Genomic DNA, 19,979 nt, shown 5'->3' with positions numbered 1-19,979 from the left:
GGTGCCTCAATCCACCCAGATGTGTGTTTAAGTTGCCACCTTAGATAAACCATTAAAATTATCAATCTCACATCTGTCATGGATATCACTCACCCAATCCACGTCTACTAGCATAGCATAGCATAATAAGCAAACGTAGAAGTAACTCCCAAGGTTTCATAAGTAACAGGTAATAGGTACTACCTCAATCTACTTCCCATCCCACAATTTAATTTAGATCCTAAACAATGCAAGTGTTTGAGGGTTTGATCTAATGCAATAAAACTGGGTAGTAGGAAAGATATGATCAAGTGTTACTTGCCTGCAATGTTGATGAAGATGATTCGCACTCAAAACTCGTGATAGATCTACTCGTCACACTCCGGTCGATCTATCGTAAGCAAACAATAGTAACCACACAATAAGTACTCATCTAATGCACAGGGAAAAATCGAACAAGAGAACGAACCAGAAAGTTCAACTTAAGAACTCCGGTTGCAAAGAAAGAACGAGCCGAACAAACTACGAAAAACAAACGGCGAAAGAAAACAACTCGGTTCTAGCAAGTTGAAACTAGGTCAAATTTTACTGTAGCAAAAGCTTGTTCAAGTTGATTAGACGAAACGGCGGTTTCGAGATGAAACTCCAGGCGCTTGAATCACCTGATTCCGATAAACGAGCGAGAAGATAAACTAGAACGAAGATCGGATCTGAGATCGCGATCGCGGAATAAATCCGACGAGAAGAAAAAGAAGAACGGTTATACGAACAGACGTCGTTAACCGGGAAATAATCGGTGATCACGTTCGTTGAGACGAACGGTCCGAAAGAAGAACGAAAACCAATCTAGGGTTTTCGGAAAAGAGATCGAAACGAAAAACCGATCTAGAACACCGGAACGGTTTAGCGAAAAATCGGAAAGAAAACGAATCGGTAGAGAAGAAAAGAATCGGAACGGTTTATAAGAAAAACCGAACCGAGGGAAAGAAGAGACGCGGCGCGGTACCTCCGGCGAACGGCGGCGACGGCGGCGTTGACGCAGGGCGGCGGCGGCGCGGTGACGCATGGCGGCGGTGGCGGCACTAGGGCGCGGGGTTGGACGGCGTTGGGCGCGGCGGCGATGCACAAGGGCGGCGGCGCGGGTGAGAGGCGTGGGGTGAGGCGCGGCTTGGGTGGTGCGGCGGCGCGGCGTGGGGTGTGGCGGCGCGGCGTGGGGCGGCGGAGAGGAGAGGAGAGGAGAGGTGTTGGTTTGATGTGTCTAGAGGGGGGGGTGCTTGGGTATTTATATTGGGGAGGGGAGGGTTTTGCTTGGGGTAGGGGACAAGAAATAGATTAGGATTAGGAAACAAGAGGAAAAGATCTAGAAATAGATACGGAATAAACGAACATAGGACAAGAGTCCTACTAGGACTAGGCAAAAGAAAGGAAACGGCGGCTCCTGGCTCCCTGGTGCGCGCGCTAGCTATGGCCTCTTGGCCGGCCGGCGGCTAGCGGCTTGGGCCTTTGGCCCAAGGCGCTGCGGGATTTTTTTTTTAAACGGTCTCGCGCGCAGAAAAAAAACAAAATTAAACTAAACGGGCTCCAAAATTAATAAAATAAATTTTTCCCGACTCCTAAAAAAAAGCTGAACAAAATGAACTTTACTCCGGACCTAAAAAACAATTTTTTGAAAACGCGCATTTTTCCCTATCCAAATAAAATGCGAATAAACACCGGAAAACAAAGTTTGATCTATTTATTAAATCTTCATTTTTCCTATATTTTGGGAAAGTCATATTATTCCCTCTCTTATATTTTTTTTTTGATAACGGAAAAATTATTGAAGATGAAATAAATAAATCAAATGATCCTCTTTTCAATTCGAGAAAACTCTCAAATATGAAAACAACGAAATCTCCAACTCTCTCCAAGGGTCCTTGAGTTGCGTGAAACTTCTAGGATCGACCAAAATGCAATAAGATATGCATGATGATCTAGTGCGTAACATTCCAAATTGAAAATAAATTCAAAAGAGCTTTGAATTTAATTCTTTGAAACTCCCAACTCATATTTCATATAATTTGAAGAAGTCATTTTATCTTCTCTCGTGAAAATCATTGAGTCGCATAAAGTTTCAGAATTGGAATATTTCCAAATGAAATTCAATTATTTTTCAAACACCCTTTTCATTTTTTAAATGGAAGAAGTCATGTCATCTTGGCTCAAGGGTTTTGTGTTTGAAAAGCATTTGAATTCAAGGAGAGCATAAAATGCAAAAATGAAAGTTTGGGAAAGTCCTTTTATTCCCTCTCATTTAACTTTCAAAAAGTTTCGAATTCACTCACTTTCAGTCAATCAATCAAGCAATCAATCAAATCTATCTATTTGTTAATAACATTCCAAAATTTAGAATTTTGGGATGTTACAAACTACCACCCTTAAAATGAATCTCGTCCTCGAGATTCGGAGAGGCTAGAAAGAATAGGTTAGGGTTTGGGGGTCTTCTCAAAGTCCATCGATCATCTCCGAGGTCTCGGGTGCTACCACCCTTAGAAACATTGTTACGGTTGCATCAATACTCATATACTCCATCCATATTGTTAACAGTGTCGGTCTTCTCAGATCTTCAGGATAAATCCTTCTCTGGGCTCTTTCGGTAGTGGCATAACCTTTTCCTTAATTCTTATGTCCTTTCATCTTGGTAAGGTTATTCTGAAATTGGGTCTTCTTAGCTGACGGTCTGGCGCCAAGACTAAACAACTATCGATATCTCATGGCGGTCAACAATTTATGGTTTCTCTTGCAGAAAATGGGTCTGGGTTGATCCTCACCATATAACCTACGGTTGGCAAAGCTGCCGTGTACAAGGGAAAATTCTTATACCATTCTAAGGTTTAACAAGGTTTGATATCGTCGTCTCTCTACTATAGGTAAGTCACTCAGATTTACCATCCCATATAGCAAGGCGAATAATAAGAGTAAGTCGGTATGGTGATCAATCCATCCCGCACCCAAATCATTTCCTTGTACATGGTTTAGCGAATCTCGCATTCTAACACTCGGTCAACCTCACAAGCATTGCAGAATTTCTCTTGTCGATGAACCAAGTTCGGAAAATCCATTGATTCTGCAAGCCAAACAAACATCTATCGTTACTTAACAACTCTCAGGTTTTGCCTAAACTCCTATAGAATCGTCGGTTGATACAAGTCGTAACTTCTTCCAGGGTTTTTCCTTCAGCAAGAGTGTGCTTGCTTCTTGGCAGGTCCTGGGGCCTGTGGGTTATGGCCCATCTCATCACTTGCAAATCTTGAACTCATCATCTGGGCAACTGATCATTATCCCAACATCCAACTTCCTAGTATTCTTAATTCCATCCAATCGTACTGTCTCTTTTCCTTATATTTGCACCAAACGGGGACATGATTACTCAGACTCTTCATGGAATTTCCATTGATCCATATTTCCAACATCATACCTCCTTTATATCCAATAACACTTCATCTCCTCATCCTCGTGGGATGTCCCACATACCGTGATAAAACTTATACTTATGAAATCCATACTCCACTTCGTGGAACATCCTTATCCTTTCCAGGGTCAAGCGTCCTTACAAGGAAATATTGGCCATCTCTGCATGGCACTTCTTCGACTGGGAAACGTAAAACACCTCTTGGACTCCTGACGGTCCTCCGGGTGACTCCAACTTGTTGGCCACTTCTCCATACGCTCCAAAACTCGGTATGGTCCTACAAACCTCGGGGCTAACTGTACCTTAACTCCAATCCGTTTAACTCCTCGCAGAGGGAACACATGAAGACATGCTCTATCTCCAATTTCATAGACTACCTCCTTGAGTTTTTGAGTCTGCATAACTCTTCTGCCTGGACTGAGCTACCTTCAGTCTATCTCGAATTAGCTTAACATTCTCTTCTGACTCCTTGATCACATTTGGTCCAAACAACTGTCGGTCTCCGACGTCATCCCACCTACTCTTGGGGCATCACACATATCGAGACAAAACTCGTATTTCATTTTTGCCCAAAATCCATGCAGTGGAGTATCTTTATCCTTTCTGGGGTCAAAGGTTCTTACAGGGTACTACCACCCTTAGAATGCACAAATCTTCCATAGACCATATTTCTCTTATCCTCAAAAATGGTCAAAATCCTACTTCATAGAGTAGCAACTCATAAAATCCATATCAGTACCAACGAGGCTAACTTTATTAATTCTCAAACCATTACAATCTCCTGTTTTTCCATTACATGCCTCAATTCAATACCTCTATATAAAAGAAAATGTTCTCACTACCACTACTATATTACTTCTGTTACAAACTCAACTATTTATCACAAGTCTCCTTCTCCTTCGGACAACCTCTGGCAAAGTGCCCTGCTCCATTACAACGGAAACACATTACTTCTGACAGGTTTCGAGGTTTCCTCATGATCACATAGCCTCCTTGGGTCCTTATCTTCCCTCTTGGGCAATCGTTGAAGTAGTGCCCTGAATTTTTGCACCTGAAACATGTGATATGACTCAGGTCTTTCTTTGTAGAAATTGGGTTGTTCCTGGAATCCAACCTACTTCTCTTTCTGGACTTTTCCATTCCAATCAGGGCTTCTATTTCCAGTGGGTCATACTCTACTTCCTCTGTCGGGAATTCTACTAGATTCCCATTCATACAATTTTGGGAGATGTGTCCTTCTTCTCCACATGAATAGCAAGACTTGGTGTAGGGTTTAATTGGTTCTTCTTTGGGCGTGTCCTCCACATCTTCCTTCATCACAGGTTCTTCTAAACTTTCCATAAGGGCTCCTCTCGTTGCTTCTTTCTTCTGCTGGATGGTTCTTTGTACCATGGGATAAATGTGACACTGAGCAGGGTAGTGGGTAGTCCCTTCACACAAGAAACAAGTAATCTGTCTAGTTGGGCATTCTTCAGTTGGGTGACTTCCTTCACAATTAGGGCATTCATCCTTGTGTTCCTTATGGGTGTGTCCGATTTCTCCACAAATCTTGCATGCACAAGGTTTCTTCATATCCTTTCCATAAGGCTTCAACTTCTGGGACACAAACTGAGACTTTAGCAAAGTCAACTTAAATTCTTTCCAAGTGGTTACTCCTTGCCATCCATTGATGGTTTGGTACATCCTCCACCAAGTAGCAGCACCTCTTTCAAGGCATTGAAGAGCATGGTGGGCCATATCCTTTCCGACTACAGGGTTGTTCTCCATATGATCTTCCATGTTCTGAATCCATCGGTCTGTCTCCAATTGACTCATCGGTCCAGAAAATACAAGCTCATCTCCATTCATCCTCTATTGGGTTCAAGGGTTTGGGGTGAGATAAGAGAGATCAAGAGAGAGGAATGCACACAATACAAACAAAAGTTTTGAAAAGATAGATTTTATTGTGGCTGTCGGAAAAACATCAAACAAATGACAGCTCACAATCGTCGCATCTAACGTATGTATGTAACAGGGGTTTGGTCTTCTAAGAGTCAATAGATCTTCAAAGTCGTCAAACTCTTCAAGTCATGTTCATGTCTCCGATGGCTTCTTCCAATCGTGCTTGTCCTGCTCAAGTTCTTTTGCCAGATCATCTCTGTTGACGCGAAGTCTCTCGTGACATCCTTGAATATTCTGGAATTGCATTCCAAACTTTTGGGTTTCAACATCCGTGGCTGAGCCGTGGTTCTACTTTCCTTCAGTTCATGACGAATCTCTGGTACCTCGAGGTTTTGCTTCTCCAGCTTGGCTACTTCAGCTTCTGGTTCCTGAGTTTCTTCACGAAATACTTCTTTGCCGAATACTGCTTCTGCAGGTCCCTCCTAAACTTCCTGATGTAATATTCCAGATCCTGGTGATGTACCAGCTATGTTAAAACTGCATCCTTCGCTGACAGATGCTCCTTCAGCGTTCTACCATTCAATTCTTCCATGCATCTGCACGCTTAACTCCGCATGGTGACAATAGAATAGGCGGGCAATAACACCATCGTTAGCCATGTCTATGCCCATGTTACTGCCATGAGCTTTCATTTCATGATTGATATCTCCTTTCTTAGAGTTTTCTTGACAAAACTTTGAGTTCTAATGCTCCATGTTCCGGTCCTTCTCCGATACACCTTGATCTCGGTATTGATAACTTCCATAGTCTGCCAGGTTCCATAAAGGTAGCCTTCCTGGGTCATACAAATTTGGGAATTTTTCAGAGCCTTCAAATTCTCCTAGTCTTCGGAGTCTTCAACAGTTGTAGTTTCCATTTACACGGTAAAATCCTCTTCATTCCAAATGGTCTTAGTTGTCCGATATCTTGTCTCCTTGGAGTGGTCTCATCAGTCAAATCTTCGAGTGGTCAAAAGGGAAAAGGGGTATGGTCTCACTAAAAAGGGAATATTTGAATAAACTCAGAAGAGAAGAGAGGTAAAAGATCTTTTGAAAGGGAAAGTTGTAGAGAAAAATCTTTGCTATTGGCTTGCCAGTTTCTAGGGTCACGTCCTACAGTCAACATGTGCTCTGATACCATCTTGTAGCGACCCGACCCGAATGGATCAAGTCTCTGTGCTTATGTGTCATCCCTGGATCAGTATGCTGACACACACAGTACTCGAAGGATTTATAACAGAGGTAAATCACATGTATAAAGTAACGTAAAAACTATTACCTCAATCCTTATAGCGGAAGCAACAAGGTTGTGGTTTCCCATCAACACCAACGGCAAAGTTGAGTATAGGAAATCGTAACCCTAACGTACCACTTACTCGTCGTCTGAAAAGTCTACAACATGAAAAGTTGCAGCCCGAAAATGGGTCAGTACATTGAATGTACTGGCAAATTCACACCATAGAGAGAATAATGAACAATGACTATCACTATATGCATATTTGGCTGGTGGAAAGCTCTATGGTTACAGTTTTTGCGAAAAGCCAATTTTTCCCTACTTCAAAGGAATAAAATTTATTTAACTATCATGGTGGTTGTTAAACATTGAGAATGGTTGACAGCATCCTCAATCCCAATTAAAAGTACTCATTAAAAACCAACAACATTAATTAGAAGTAACATGTTGAGATTCACTCGATATTCAAGTACTAGATACTCAAGTTGTCCATAACCGGGGACACGGCTAATCATGATTAGTTTGTTACTCTGCAGAGGTTTGCGCACTTTTCCCCACATGACTCGATCGCCTCCGTTTGTTTTCTCGCACTACATGGTGTTTGAGAAACGAATGACCGAGACATAGTCTTTCAGAAGCACTAGCACCTTACATGTGGGGTAGACCGGTACACCTACATCCCCTACATCTGCTAGTCCACCCCGTAAGAGTTCGCGCAACTTAGTCAACTATGCTAGAGCCCATAGTAGCATGTGGCTGCACACGGAAGTTTCTAGCATGAAAGATCTTATGATCCCTTTGAGCCTGGGTGGCGGTCCAAAAAAAAAACAGGCAAGTCCTGATAGACATCAGGTGCCTCAATCCACCCAGATGTGTGTTTAAATTGCCACCTTAGATAAACCATTAAAATTATCAATCTCACATCTGTCATGGATATCACTCACCCAATCCACGTCTACTAGCATAGCATAGCATAATAAGCAAACGTAGAAGTAACTCCCAAGGTTTCATAAGTAACAGGTAATAGGTACTACCTCATCTACTTCCCATCCCACAATTTAATTTAGATCCTAAACAATGCAAGTGTTTGAGGGTTTGATCTAATGCAATAAAACTGGGTAGTAGGAAAGATATGATCAAGTGTTACTTGCCTGCAATGTTGATGAAGATGATTCGCACTCAAAACTCGTGATAGATCTACTCGTCACACTCCGGTCGATCTATCGTAAGCAAACAATAGTAACCACGCAATAAGTACTCATCTAATGCACAGGGAAAAATCGAACAAGAGAACGAACCAGAAAGTTCAACTTAAGAACTCCGGTTGCAAAGAAAGAACGAACCGAACAAACTACGAAAAACAAACGGCGAAAGAAAACAACTCGGTTCTAGCAAGTTGAAACTAGGTCAAATTTTACTGTAGCAAAAGCTTGTTCAAGTTGATTAGACGAAACGGCGGTTTCGAGATGAAACTCCAGGCGCTTGAATCACCTGATTCCGATAAACGAGCGAGAAGATAAACTAGAACGAAGATCGGATCTGAGATCGCGATCGCGGAATAAATCCGACGAGAAGAAAAAGAAGAACGGTTATACGAACAGACGTCGTTAACCGGGAAATAATCGGTGATCACGTTCGTTGAGACGAACGGTCCGAAAGAAGAACGAAAACCAATCTAGGGTTTTCGGAAAAGAGATCGAAACGAAAAACCGATCTAGAACACCGGAACGGTTTAGCGAAAAATCAGAAAGAAAACGAATCGGTAGAGAAGAAAAGAATCGGAACGGTTTATAAGAAAAACCGAACCGAGGGAAAGAAGAGACGCGGCGCGGTACCTCCGGCGAACGGCGGCGACGGCGGCGTTGACGCAGGGCGGCGGCGGCGCGGTGACGCATGGCGGCGGTGGCGGCACTAGGGCGCGGGGTTGGACGGCGTTGGGCGCGGCGGCGATGCACAAGGGCGGCGGCGCGGGTGAGAGGCGCGGGGTGAGGCGCGGCTTGGGTGGTGCGGCGGCGCGGCGTGGGGTGTGGCGGCGCGGCGTGGGGCGGCGGAGAGGAGAGGAGAGGTGTTGGTTTGATGTGTCTAGAGGGGGGGGGGTGCTTGGGTATTTATATTGGGGAGGGGAGGGTTTTGCTTGGGGTAGGGGACAAGAAATAGATTAGGATTAGGAAACAAGAGGAAAAGATCTAGAAATAAATACGGAATAAACGAACATAGGACAAGAGTCCTACTAGGACTAGGCAAAAGAAAGGAAACGGCGGCTCCTGGCTCCCTGGTGCGCGCGCTAGCTATGGCCTCTTGGCCGGCCGGCGGCTAGCGGCTTGGGCCTTTGGCCCAAGGCGCTGCGGGATTTTTTTTTAAACGGTCTCGCGCGCAGAAAAAAAACAAAATTAAACTAAACGGGCTCCAAAATTAATAAAGTAAATTTTCCCCGACTCCTAAAAAAAAGCTGAACAAAATGAACTTTATTCCGGACCTAAAAAGCAATTTTTTGAAAACGCGCATTTTTCCCTATCCAAATAAAATGCGAATAAACACTGGAAAACAAAGTTTGATCTATTTATTAAATCTTCATTTTTCCTATATTTTGGGAAAGTCATATTATTCCCTCTCTTATATTTTTTTTTTGATAACGGAAAAATTATTGAAGATGAAATAAATAAATCAAATGATCCTCTTTTCAATTCGAGAAAACTCTCAAATATGAAAACAACGAAATCTCCAACTCTCTCCAAGGGTCCTTGAGTTGCGTGAAATTTCTAGGATCGACCAAAATGCAATAAGATATGCATGATGATCTAGTGCGTAACATTCCAAATTGAAAATAAATTCAAAAGAGCTTTGAATTTAATTCTTTGAAACTCCCAACTCATATTTCATATAATTTGAAGAAGTCATTTTATCTTCTCTCGTGAAAATCATTGAGTCGCATAAAGTTTCAGAATTGGAATATTTCCAAATGAAATTCAATTATTTTTCAAACACCCTTTTCATTTTTTTAAATGGAAGAAGTCATGTCATCTTGGCTCAAGGGTTTTGTGTTTGAAAAGCATTTGAATTCAAGGAGAGCATAAAATGCAAAAATGAAAGTTTGGGAAAGTCCTTTTATTCCCTCTCATTTAACTTTCAAAAAGTTTCGAATTCACTCACTTTCAGTCAATCAATCAAGCAATCAATCAAATCTATCTATTTGTTAATAACATTCCAAAATTTAGAATTTTGGGATGTTACATCATGCAAAGCAATATGACAATGATGATGCTGTGGCACCCCGGCTCAGAGAGACCAGAATGCCCCATATTCTAGCCCAGAGATCAAGGTAAGTCTCTAGAATACGGAACTGTCGGCATTCTGGATATGGTTGTATCCAGCCCTGCCTGCCTGCGGCCCACCACATGGCTCCATCGACGACCTCGTACGACCCAACTTCAGTATCGACAGCTCCAGACCTTCACGAGGGGCCAAGCCTCGCGAGGCAGAAAATGCCAAGACCCCCGAGGGGAATGGCCTCTTCAGGCTGGCTCCCGAGGGGCGGAGAGTTCTATGCAAGGTATACCTCACGAGGCTCTGCTGACATGAGCCATGGCGACCAAGGCCAGGCGGGCGAAGAGCGCAGGTTTCCTCTTCGGTGCAAAGGAGGCAAGCCACAGGCGCGGAGTCCCGAGAAGTCATCCAAAGGTTTCCATTCTGGTGTAACAAGAACAAGACCGCCAGGACGGCATGACGGAGGTCATCGCCGAGCCCACCGCATCATCAGGACCGGAGGCTTTTCACAGGTGAAGACTACTTTTGTCAGGATAAGCTGTACTACTTGTCCCCTTTCAAATCCAGCCATTGTGGGATCCCTTCCCGCCAACATTTGGGAAGAGGACCAAGGTGAGGGTGTCCTGTATTAAGGGGTCCTCGGACAACCAGACTATATACGTGGGCCGGACTGTTGGGCTATGAATATACAAGATAGAAGACTTCGTCCCATGTCCGAATGGGACTCTCCTTTGCGTGGAAGGCAAGCTTGGCGATTCAGAGATGTAGATTCCTTTCTATAACCGACTTTGTGTAACCCTAGCGCCTTCCGGTGTCTATATAAACCGGAGGGTTTAGTCCGTAGGACAACAATCATAACCACATAGGCTAGACTTAGGGTTTAGCCATTACGATCTCGTGGTAGATCAACTCTTGTAACACTCATATTCATCAAGATCAATCAAGCAGGAAGTAGGGTTTTACCTCCATAGAGAGGGCCCGAACCTGGGTAAACATTGTGTCCCCCACTTCCTGTTACCGTTAGCCTTAGACGCACAGTTCGGGACCCCCTACCCGAGATCCGTCAGTTTTTACACGATATTGGTGCTTTCATTTAGAGTTCCACTGTGAGGTTGAACATAGGCTTGATGGATCGCCTTGTTATCAAGGACAACATCACCTCCGAGGGAGCCATGGCCTCAGGCCAAACCCTCCAGCTGAGCGGTGATACGTTCGAGCATTGGTGCTTTCATTTAGAGTTCCACTATGACATCGAACGTAGGCTTGATGGATCGCCTTGTTATCAAGGACAACATCACCTCCGAGGGAGCCCTGGCCTCAGGCCAAACCCTCTGGCTGAGCGGTGATACGTCTCCAACGTATCTATAATTTTTGATTACTTCATGCTACTTTGTCTACTATTTTGGACTATATTGGGCTTTATTTTCCACTTTCATATTATTTTTGGGACTAACCTATTAACCGGAGGCCCAGCCCAGAATTGCTGTTTTTTGCCTATTTCAGTATTTCGAAGAAACAGAATATCAAACGGAGTCCAAACGGAATAAAAACCTTCGGGAACGTGATTTTCTCACTGAACGTGATCCAGGAGACTTGGACCCTACTCCAAGAAGTGCCAGAGGCGGTCACGAGGGTGGAGGGCGCGCCCCCCTGGGCGCACGCCCCTGCCTCATGGGCCCCCTGTTGCTCCACCGACGTACTCCTTCCTCCTATATACCTACGTACCCCCGTCAGATCAGATACGGAGCCAAAAACCTAATTCCACCGCTGCAACCTTTTGTATCCGCGAGATCCCATCTTGGGGCCTGTTCCAGAGCTCCGCCGGAGAGGGCATCTACCACGGAGGGCTTCTACATCAACACCATAGCCTCTCCGATGAAGTGTGAGTAGTTTACTTCAGACCTTCGGGTCCATAGTTATTAGCTAGATGGCTTCTTCTCTCTTTTTGGATCTCAATACAATGTTCTCCCCCTCTCTTGTGGAGATCTATTCGATGTAATCTTCTTTTTGCGGTGTGTTTGTTGAGACCGATGAATTGTGGGTTTATGATCCAGCTTATCTATGAACAATATTTGATTCTTCTCTGAATTCTTTTATGTATGATTGAGTTATCTTTACAAGTCTCTTCGAATTATCCGTTTGGTTTGGCCAACTATATTGGTAGTTCTTGCAATGGGAGAAGTGTTTAGCTTTGGGTTCAATCTTGCGGTGTCCTTACTCAGTGACAGAAAGAGTTGCAAGGCACATATTGTATTGTTGCCATCGAGGATAACAAGATGGGGTTTTTATCATATTGCATGAATTTATCCCTCTACATCATGTCATCTTGCTTAAAGCATTACTCTATTTTACTTAATACTCTAGATGCATGCTGGATAGCGGTCGATGAGTGGAGTAATAGTAGTAGATGCAGAATCGTTTCGATCTACTTGTCTTGGACGTGATGCCTATATACATGATCGTGCCTAGATAATCTCATAATTATTCGCTTTTCTATCAATTGCTCAACAATAATTTGTTCACCCACCATAGAATACTTATGCTGTTGAGAGAAGCCACTAGTGAAACCTATGGCCCCCGGGTCTATTCTTATCATATCAATCTCCATTACGTTATTTACTTGCTTTGTTTTTACTTTGCCTTTTACTTTTTACTTTGCATCTATCTATCAAAATACCAAAAATATTATCTCTATCAGATCTCACTCTCGTAAGTGACCGTGAAGGGATTGACAACCCCTAAGCGTTGGTTGCGAGTTGCTATCGTTTTGTGTAGGTACGAGGGACTTGTGCGTGATCTCCTACTGGATTGATACCTTGGTTCTCAAAAACTGAGGGAAATACTTACGCTACTTTACTGCATCATCCTCTCCTCTTGGGGGAAATCCAACGCAGTGCTCAAGAGGTAGCAAGAAGAACTTCTGGCGCCGTTGCTGGGGAGGCTCACGCAAGCAAGTCAACCATACAAAGTACCCATCACAATCCCTATCTCTCGCATTACATTATTTGCCTCTCGTTTTCCTCCCCCCCCCCCACTTCACCCTTGCCGTTTTATTCGCCCTCTCTTTCCCAATCTCCTCCTCTCTTTCTCTTTTGCCTTTTTTCTTCGCTCACCTTTTTGTTTGCCGCCATGTCTGAAACTGGGGAGATTATCGTCGATATGGACAATAATAATGGCATAGAAAATCCCGAGGCTCCGGCCGATGAACCCCATATCTTGCATACTAAAAAGTTCCGAATCGGCAGTGGTAACATTATTGGCAAAGGTGTTATTCAAGATTTCTTTACTTGTACTGGTGCTTTACCTTCCTTGGGTGGTTTTATCCTTCATAAAACAAGTAGTCTTGCGGATGCTATCGCTATGCTTGTAGTTGAACTTGAAAGACAATTTATGCACATGCATCCTTGCATACAAAGAATTTTCTTGGAATTTTCTAATATTGAGCACTCCTCTGTTAAGCACGCTGTTACTATCTTTCTGGCTCATGAGTTTATATTTATCATTAGAGAAGCCAAAGAAATCTTTGTGCACTATAGGGTGGACGCCGGTCGTCCTCCCATAGAAGCAATCCTTTATGATCAAGAGGAATTTAGATGTTTTCAATCTTCCGACTATGTCGCTTTCAATGAGAACCTTAGAAAAAAGGTTCCTACCAAAGTCTTGATTGATTGCATTAACGAGCTTAATAATGACTTTGCTCTTCGAAACGATGAGCTAGGATACTCTCTTGAGTATAGGCTCACAAAATTTTGCCAAAAAAATGCTTTTAGTGATGAAATAGTTGTGCACTATGAAGGGCCGAAAGAGGATCCTATTCCTCCCTTTATTGATCTTGGGGACCTTTGTCCTACAAACTTTAGCCCTTTTGATTACTTTTGCTTACCTCAAATGAAGCTTGCCACTGAACATAGAGAATATGAGATGAGTTTTCAAGATCTATCCTATTATTGTGGCACTCGTTAAATCTATCTTCGCTTTTATGCCTAGCTAGGGGCGTTAAACGATAGCGCTTGTTGGGAGGCAACCCAATTTTATTTTGTGTTCTTTGTTTTTGTTCCTGTTTAGTGCTAAATTTTGTTTCTACTTTCTGTTTAGATGTGGTTTTGTGTTTTAGTTAGTGTTTGTGCCAAGTAGAACCTATAGGATAAGCTATGATGATAGTTGATTTGATTCTGCTGAAAAACAGAAACTTTGCGCTCACGATAAAAAACTCAATAAATCACAGGAACGGGATTTTGCATTGATTCTTTTTGATGCTGATCAATAAAAAAATTGTCCAGTACGTCCTATTTTGGTAGAAGTTTTTAGAGTTCCAGAAGTTTGCGTTAGTTACAGATTGCTACAGACTGTTCTGTTTTTCACAGATTCTGTTTTTCGTGTGTTGTTTTCTTATTTCAATGCATCTATGGCTAATAAATTAGTTTATAAACCATAAGGAAGTTGGAATACGGTAGGTTTAACACCAATGTAAATAAATAATGAGTTCATTACAGTACCTTGAAGTAGTCTTTTGTTTTCTTTCACTAACGGAGCTCACGAGATTTCTATTGAGTTTTGTGTTGTGAAGTTTTCAAGTTTTGGGTGAATTGTTTTGATGGATTATGGAACAAAGAGTGGCAAGAGCCTAAGCTTGGGGATGCCCATGGCACCCCCAAGATAATCCAAGGACACCAAAAAGTCAAAGCTTGGGGATGCCCCGGAAGGCATCCCCTCTTTCGTCTACTTCCATCGGTAATTTACTTGGAGCTATATTTTTATTCACTACATGATATGTGTTTTGCTTGGAGCGTCTTTATTATTTGTTTCTTTGCTTTTTAGTTTGCCACAATCATCCTTGCTGTGCACACCTTTTGAGAGAGCCATACATGATTTGGAATTTGTTAGAATACTCTATGTGCTTCACTTATATCTTTTGAGCTTGATAGTTTTGCTCATAGTGCTTCACTTATATCTTTTGAGCGTAATAATTCTTGCTCTAGTGCTTCACTTAGATATTTAAGAGCACGGTAGTGGATTTGTTTTAAAGAAACTATTGATCTCTCATGCTTCACTTAGATTATTTTGAGAGTTGTTAATAGCATGGTAATTTGCTTAAAGTTAATATACTTGGTATTCAAGATTTGTGAAACTTTCTTTTGAGTGCGTTGAATACTAAGATAAGTTTGATGCTTGATAATTGTTTTGAGATATGGAGGTGATAATATTAAAGCAATGCTAGTAGGGGTGATTATGAATTTAAAGAATGCTTGCGTTGAAGTTTGTGATTCCCGTAGCATGCACGTATGGTGAACCGCTTGTGATGAAGTCGGAGCATAATTTTATTTATTGATTGTCTTCCTTATGAGTGGCAGTCGGGGACGAGCGATGGTCTTATCCTACCAATCTATCCCCCTAGGAGTATGCGTTTAATGTTTGGTTTTTGATGACTTCTAAATTTTTGCAATAAGTGCATGAGTTCTTTTTATTAATGTTGAGTCCATGGATTATACACACTCTCACCTTTCCGCAATTGCTAGCCTCTCTAATACCGCGCACTTTCGCCGGTATCATACACCCACCATATACCTTCCTCAAAACAGCCACCATACCTACCTATTATGGCATTTCCATAGCCATTCCGAGATATATTGCCATGCAACTCTCCACCGTTCCGTTCATATGACACACATTATTTTTCTCATATTGCTCTTTGCATGAACATGTAGTTGACATTGTATTTGTGGAAAGGCCATCTTCATAATTTTCATACATGTCGCTCTTGATTCATTGCATATCCCGGTACACCACCAGAGGCATTCATATAGAGTCATATCTTGTTCTAAGTATCGACTTGTAATTGTTGAGTTGTAAGAAAAATAAGAGTGTGATGATCATCATTATTAGAGCATTGTCCCAGTGAGGAAAGAATGATGGAGACTATGATTCCCCCATAAGTTGGGATGAGACTCCGGACTTTATGAAAAATAAAAGAGGCCAAAGAAGCCCACCAAAAGAAAAAAAAGAAAATAAAAAAATGAGAGAAAAAGAGAGAAGGGACAATGCTACTATCCTTTTTCCACACTTGTGCTTCAAAATAAGCACCATGATCTTCATGATAGAGAGTCTCATATGTTATCACTTTCATATACTAGTGGGAATTTTTCATTATAGAACTTGGCTTGTATATTCCAATGATGGGCTTCTTCAAAAGTGCCCTAGGTCTTCTTGAGAAAGCAAGTTGGATGCACACCCACTTAGTTTCTTTTGTTGAGATTTCATATACTTATAGGTCTAGTGCATCCGTTGCATGGCAATCCCTACTCACTCACATTGATATCTATTGATGGGCATCTCCATAGCCCGTTGATACGCCTAGTTGATGTGAGACTATCTTCTCCTTTTTGTCTTCTCCACAACCACCATTCTATTCCACCTATAGTGCTATGTCCATGGCTCACGCTCATGTATTGCGTGAAAGTTGAAAAAGTTTTGAGATTAAATACTTTGTGTGATGATTAAATACTTGCTTGGCTCGTCATCGGGGTTGTGCATGATTAAATACTTTGTGTGATGAAGATAGAGCATAGCCAGACTATATGATTTTGAAGGGATAACTTTCCTTACCCATGCTATTTTGAGAAGACATGATTGCTTTGATTAATATGCTTGAAGTATTATTACTTTTATATTAATATGAACTTTTGTCTTGAATCTTTCGGATCTGAATATTCATGTCACAATTAAAAAGATTTACATTGAAATTATGCCAAAGTATCACTCCGCATCAAAAATTCTTTTTTATCATTTACCCACTCGAGGACGAGCAGGAATTAGGCTTGGGGATGCTTGATACGTCTCCAACGTATCTATAATTTTTGATTACTCCATGCTACTTTGTCTACTGTTTTGGACTATATTGGGCTTTATTTTCCACTTTCATATTATTTTTGGGACTAACCTATTAACCGGAGGCCCAGCCCAGAATTATTGTTTTTTTGCCTATTTCAGTATTTCGAAGAAACAGAATATCAAACGGAGTCCAAACGGAATAAAACCTTCGGGAACGTGATTTTCTCACCGAACGTGATCCAGGAGACTTGGACCCTACTCCAAGAAGTGCCGGAGGCGGTCACGAGGGTGGAGGGTGCGCCCCCCTGGGCGCGCCCCCTGCCTCATTGGCCCCCTGTTACTCCACCGACGTACTCCTTCCTCCTATATATACCTACGTACCCCCGCCAGATAAGATACGGAGCCAAAAACATAATTCCACTGCCGCAACCTTCAGTATCCGCGAGATCCCATCTTGGGGCCTGTTCCGGAGCTCCGCTGGGGAGGGCAACTACCACGGAGGGCTTCTACATCAACACCATAGCTTCTCCGATGAAGTGTGAGTAGTTTACTTCAGACCTTCGGGCCACAGTTATTAGCTAGATGGCTTCTTCTCTCTTTTTTGATCTCAATACAATGTTCTCCCCCTCTCTTGTGCAGATCTATTCAATGTAATCTTCTTTTTGCGGTGTGTTTGTTGAGACCGATGAATTGTGGGTTTATGATCCAGCTTATCTATGAACAATATTTGATTCTTCTCTGAATTCTTTTATGTATGATTGAGTTATCTTTACAAGTCTCTTCGAATTATCCGTTTGGTTTGGCCAACTAGATTGGTAGTTCTTGCAATGGGAGAAGTGTTTAGCTTTGGGTTCAATCTTGCGGTGTCCTTACTCAGTGACAGAAAGAGTTGCAAGGCATGTATTGTATTGTTGCCATCGAGGATAACAAGATGTTTTTTATCATATTGCATGAATTTATCCCTCTACATCATGTCATCTTGCTTAAAGCGTTACTCTATTTTACTTAATACTCTAGATGCATGCTGGATAGCAGTCGATGAGTGGAGTAATAGTAGTAGATGCAGAATCGTTTCGATCTACTTGTCTTGGACGTGATGCCTATATACATGATCATACCTAGATAATCTCATAATTATTCGATTTTCTATCAATTGCTCAACAGTAATTTGTTCACCCACCGTAGAATACTTATGCTCTTGAGAGAAGCCACTAGTGAAACCTATGGCCCCCGGGTCTATTCTTATCATATCAATCTCCATTACTTTATTTACTTGCTTTGTTTTTACTTTGCCTTTTACTTTTTACTTTGCATCTATCTATCAAAATACCAAAAATATTATCTCTATCAGATCTCACTCTCGTAAGTGACCGTGAAGGGATTGACAACCCCTAAGCGTTGGTTGCGAGTTGCTATCGTTTTGTGTAGGTACGAGGGACTTGTGCGTGATCTCCTACTGGATTGATACCTTGGTTCTCAAAAACTGAGGGAAATACTTACACTACTTTACTGCATCATCCTCTCCTCTTGGGGGAAATCCAACACAGTGCTCAAGAGGTAGCAAGCGGCTTCACTATGACCGCCCGTTCGGCCGTCGGGCCGACGATGACTTCTCGGGTCATCGAAAATCGCCTCCGCATCACCTCAAACTACTCCAAACAGATGGATCCGACAGAGTTTTCATCTTTAAACGAACTCCTGGATCGCATCGCCGCCTTGGGAGTCGCTACGGACTACGATCGGATTGGGCTTAAACTCGATCAGAGAGATTGAATCTCCACCGATCACCCATCAGATAGCGGTAGTGGAGGAGCAATGCGACGACTCATCCTCTACATTGAGGATGAACTATGTTCGGGTTTCCGAGCTCACAGAGCCGGACACCCGCCCGCGGAGAGATGGGCCCCGTACTCCGAACCTAGAATTGGACTGTGGGCCTAAAAAATGGTTGATATTCCGGAGCCCGGACTATTAAGTTCGGAAGTTTTTCAAACTATGGATCCCAGATAGGGTCAGGCTTCGGATTTAAAGGCACCCACCCACCCAGATACAAGCAATTTTATCCACATTAGAGAGTAGTCCCATGAAACGGTCCATCACTTTTGGGCCAGATTCCGCCATATCAAGGACATGATCAAAGACTGTCGCGATGAAGACGCAATCTCATTATTCTGCCAAAACTGCACAGACAAGGGAATCCTTAATGCAATCAATCACCGTCACGTATCACACTTCACTGACTTGGTGCTACCTCTTGAGCACTGCGTTGGATTTCCCCGAAGAGGAGAGGATGATGCAGTAAAGTAGCGTAAGTATTTCCCTCAGTTTTTGAGAACCAAGGTATCAATCCAGTAGGAGATCACGCACAAGTCCCTCGTACCTACACAAAACGATAGCAACTCGCAACCAACGCTTAGGGGTTGTCAATCCCTTCACGATCACTTACGAGAGTGAGATCTGATAGAGATAATATTTTTGGTATTTTTGATAGATAGATGCAAAGTAAAAAGTAAAAGGCAAAGTAAAACGAAGCAAGTATATAAAGTAATGGAGATTGATATGATGAGAATAGACCCGGGGCCATAGGTTTCACTAGTGGCTTCTGTCAAGAGCATAAGTATTTTATGGTGGGTGAACAAATTACTGTTGAGAAATTGATAGAAAAGTGAATACTAATGAGATTATCTAGGTATGATCATGTATATAGGCATCACGTCCAAAACAAGTAGATCGAAACGATTCTGCATCTACTACTATTACTCCACTCATCGACCACTATCCATCATGCGTCTAGAGTATCAAGTAAAACAGAGTAACGCTTTAAGAAAGATGACATGATGTAGAGGGATAAATTCATGCAATATGATAAAAACCCCATCTTGTTATCCTCGATGGCAACAATACAATACGTGCCTTGCAACTCTTTCTGTCATTGAGTAAGGACACCGCAAGATTGAACCCAAAACTAAACACTTCTCCCAATGCAAGAACTACCAATCTAGTTGGCCAAACCAAATAGATAATTCGAAGAGACTTGTAAAGATAACTCAATCATACATAAAAGAATTCAGAGAAGAATCAAATATTGTTCATAGATAAGCTGGATCATAAACCCACAATTCATCGGTGTGAACAAACACACCGCAAAAAGAAGATTACATCGAATAGATCTCCACAAGAGAGGGGGAGAACATTGTATTGAGATCCAAAAAGAGAGAAGAAGCCATCTAGCTAATAACTATGGCCCGAAGGTCTGAAATAAACTACTCACACTTCATCGGAGAGGCTATGGTGTTGATGTAGA

This window comes from Triticum aestivum, chromosome 7B, assembly GCF_018294505.1.
Source record: "Triticum aestivum cultivar Chinese Spring chromosome 7B, IWGSC CS RefSeq v2.1, whole genome shotgun sequence".
Taxonomy (NCBI): domain Eukaryota; kingdom Viridiplantae; phylum Streptophyta; class Magnoliopsida; order Poales; family Poaceae; genus Triticum; species Triticum aestivum.
The sequence above is the reverse complement of the archived record's forward strand: the minus strand, read 5'-3'. Positions refer to the sequence as shown.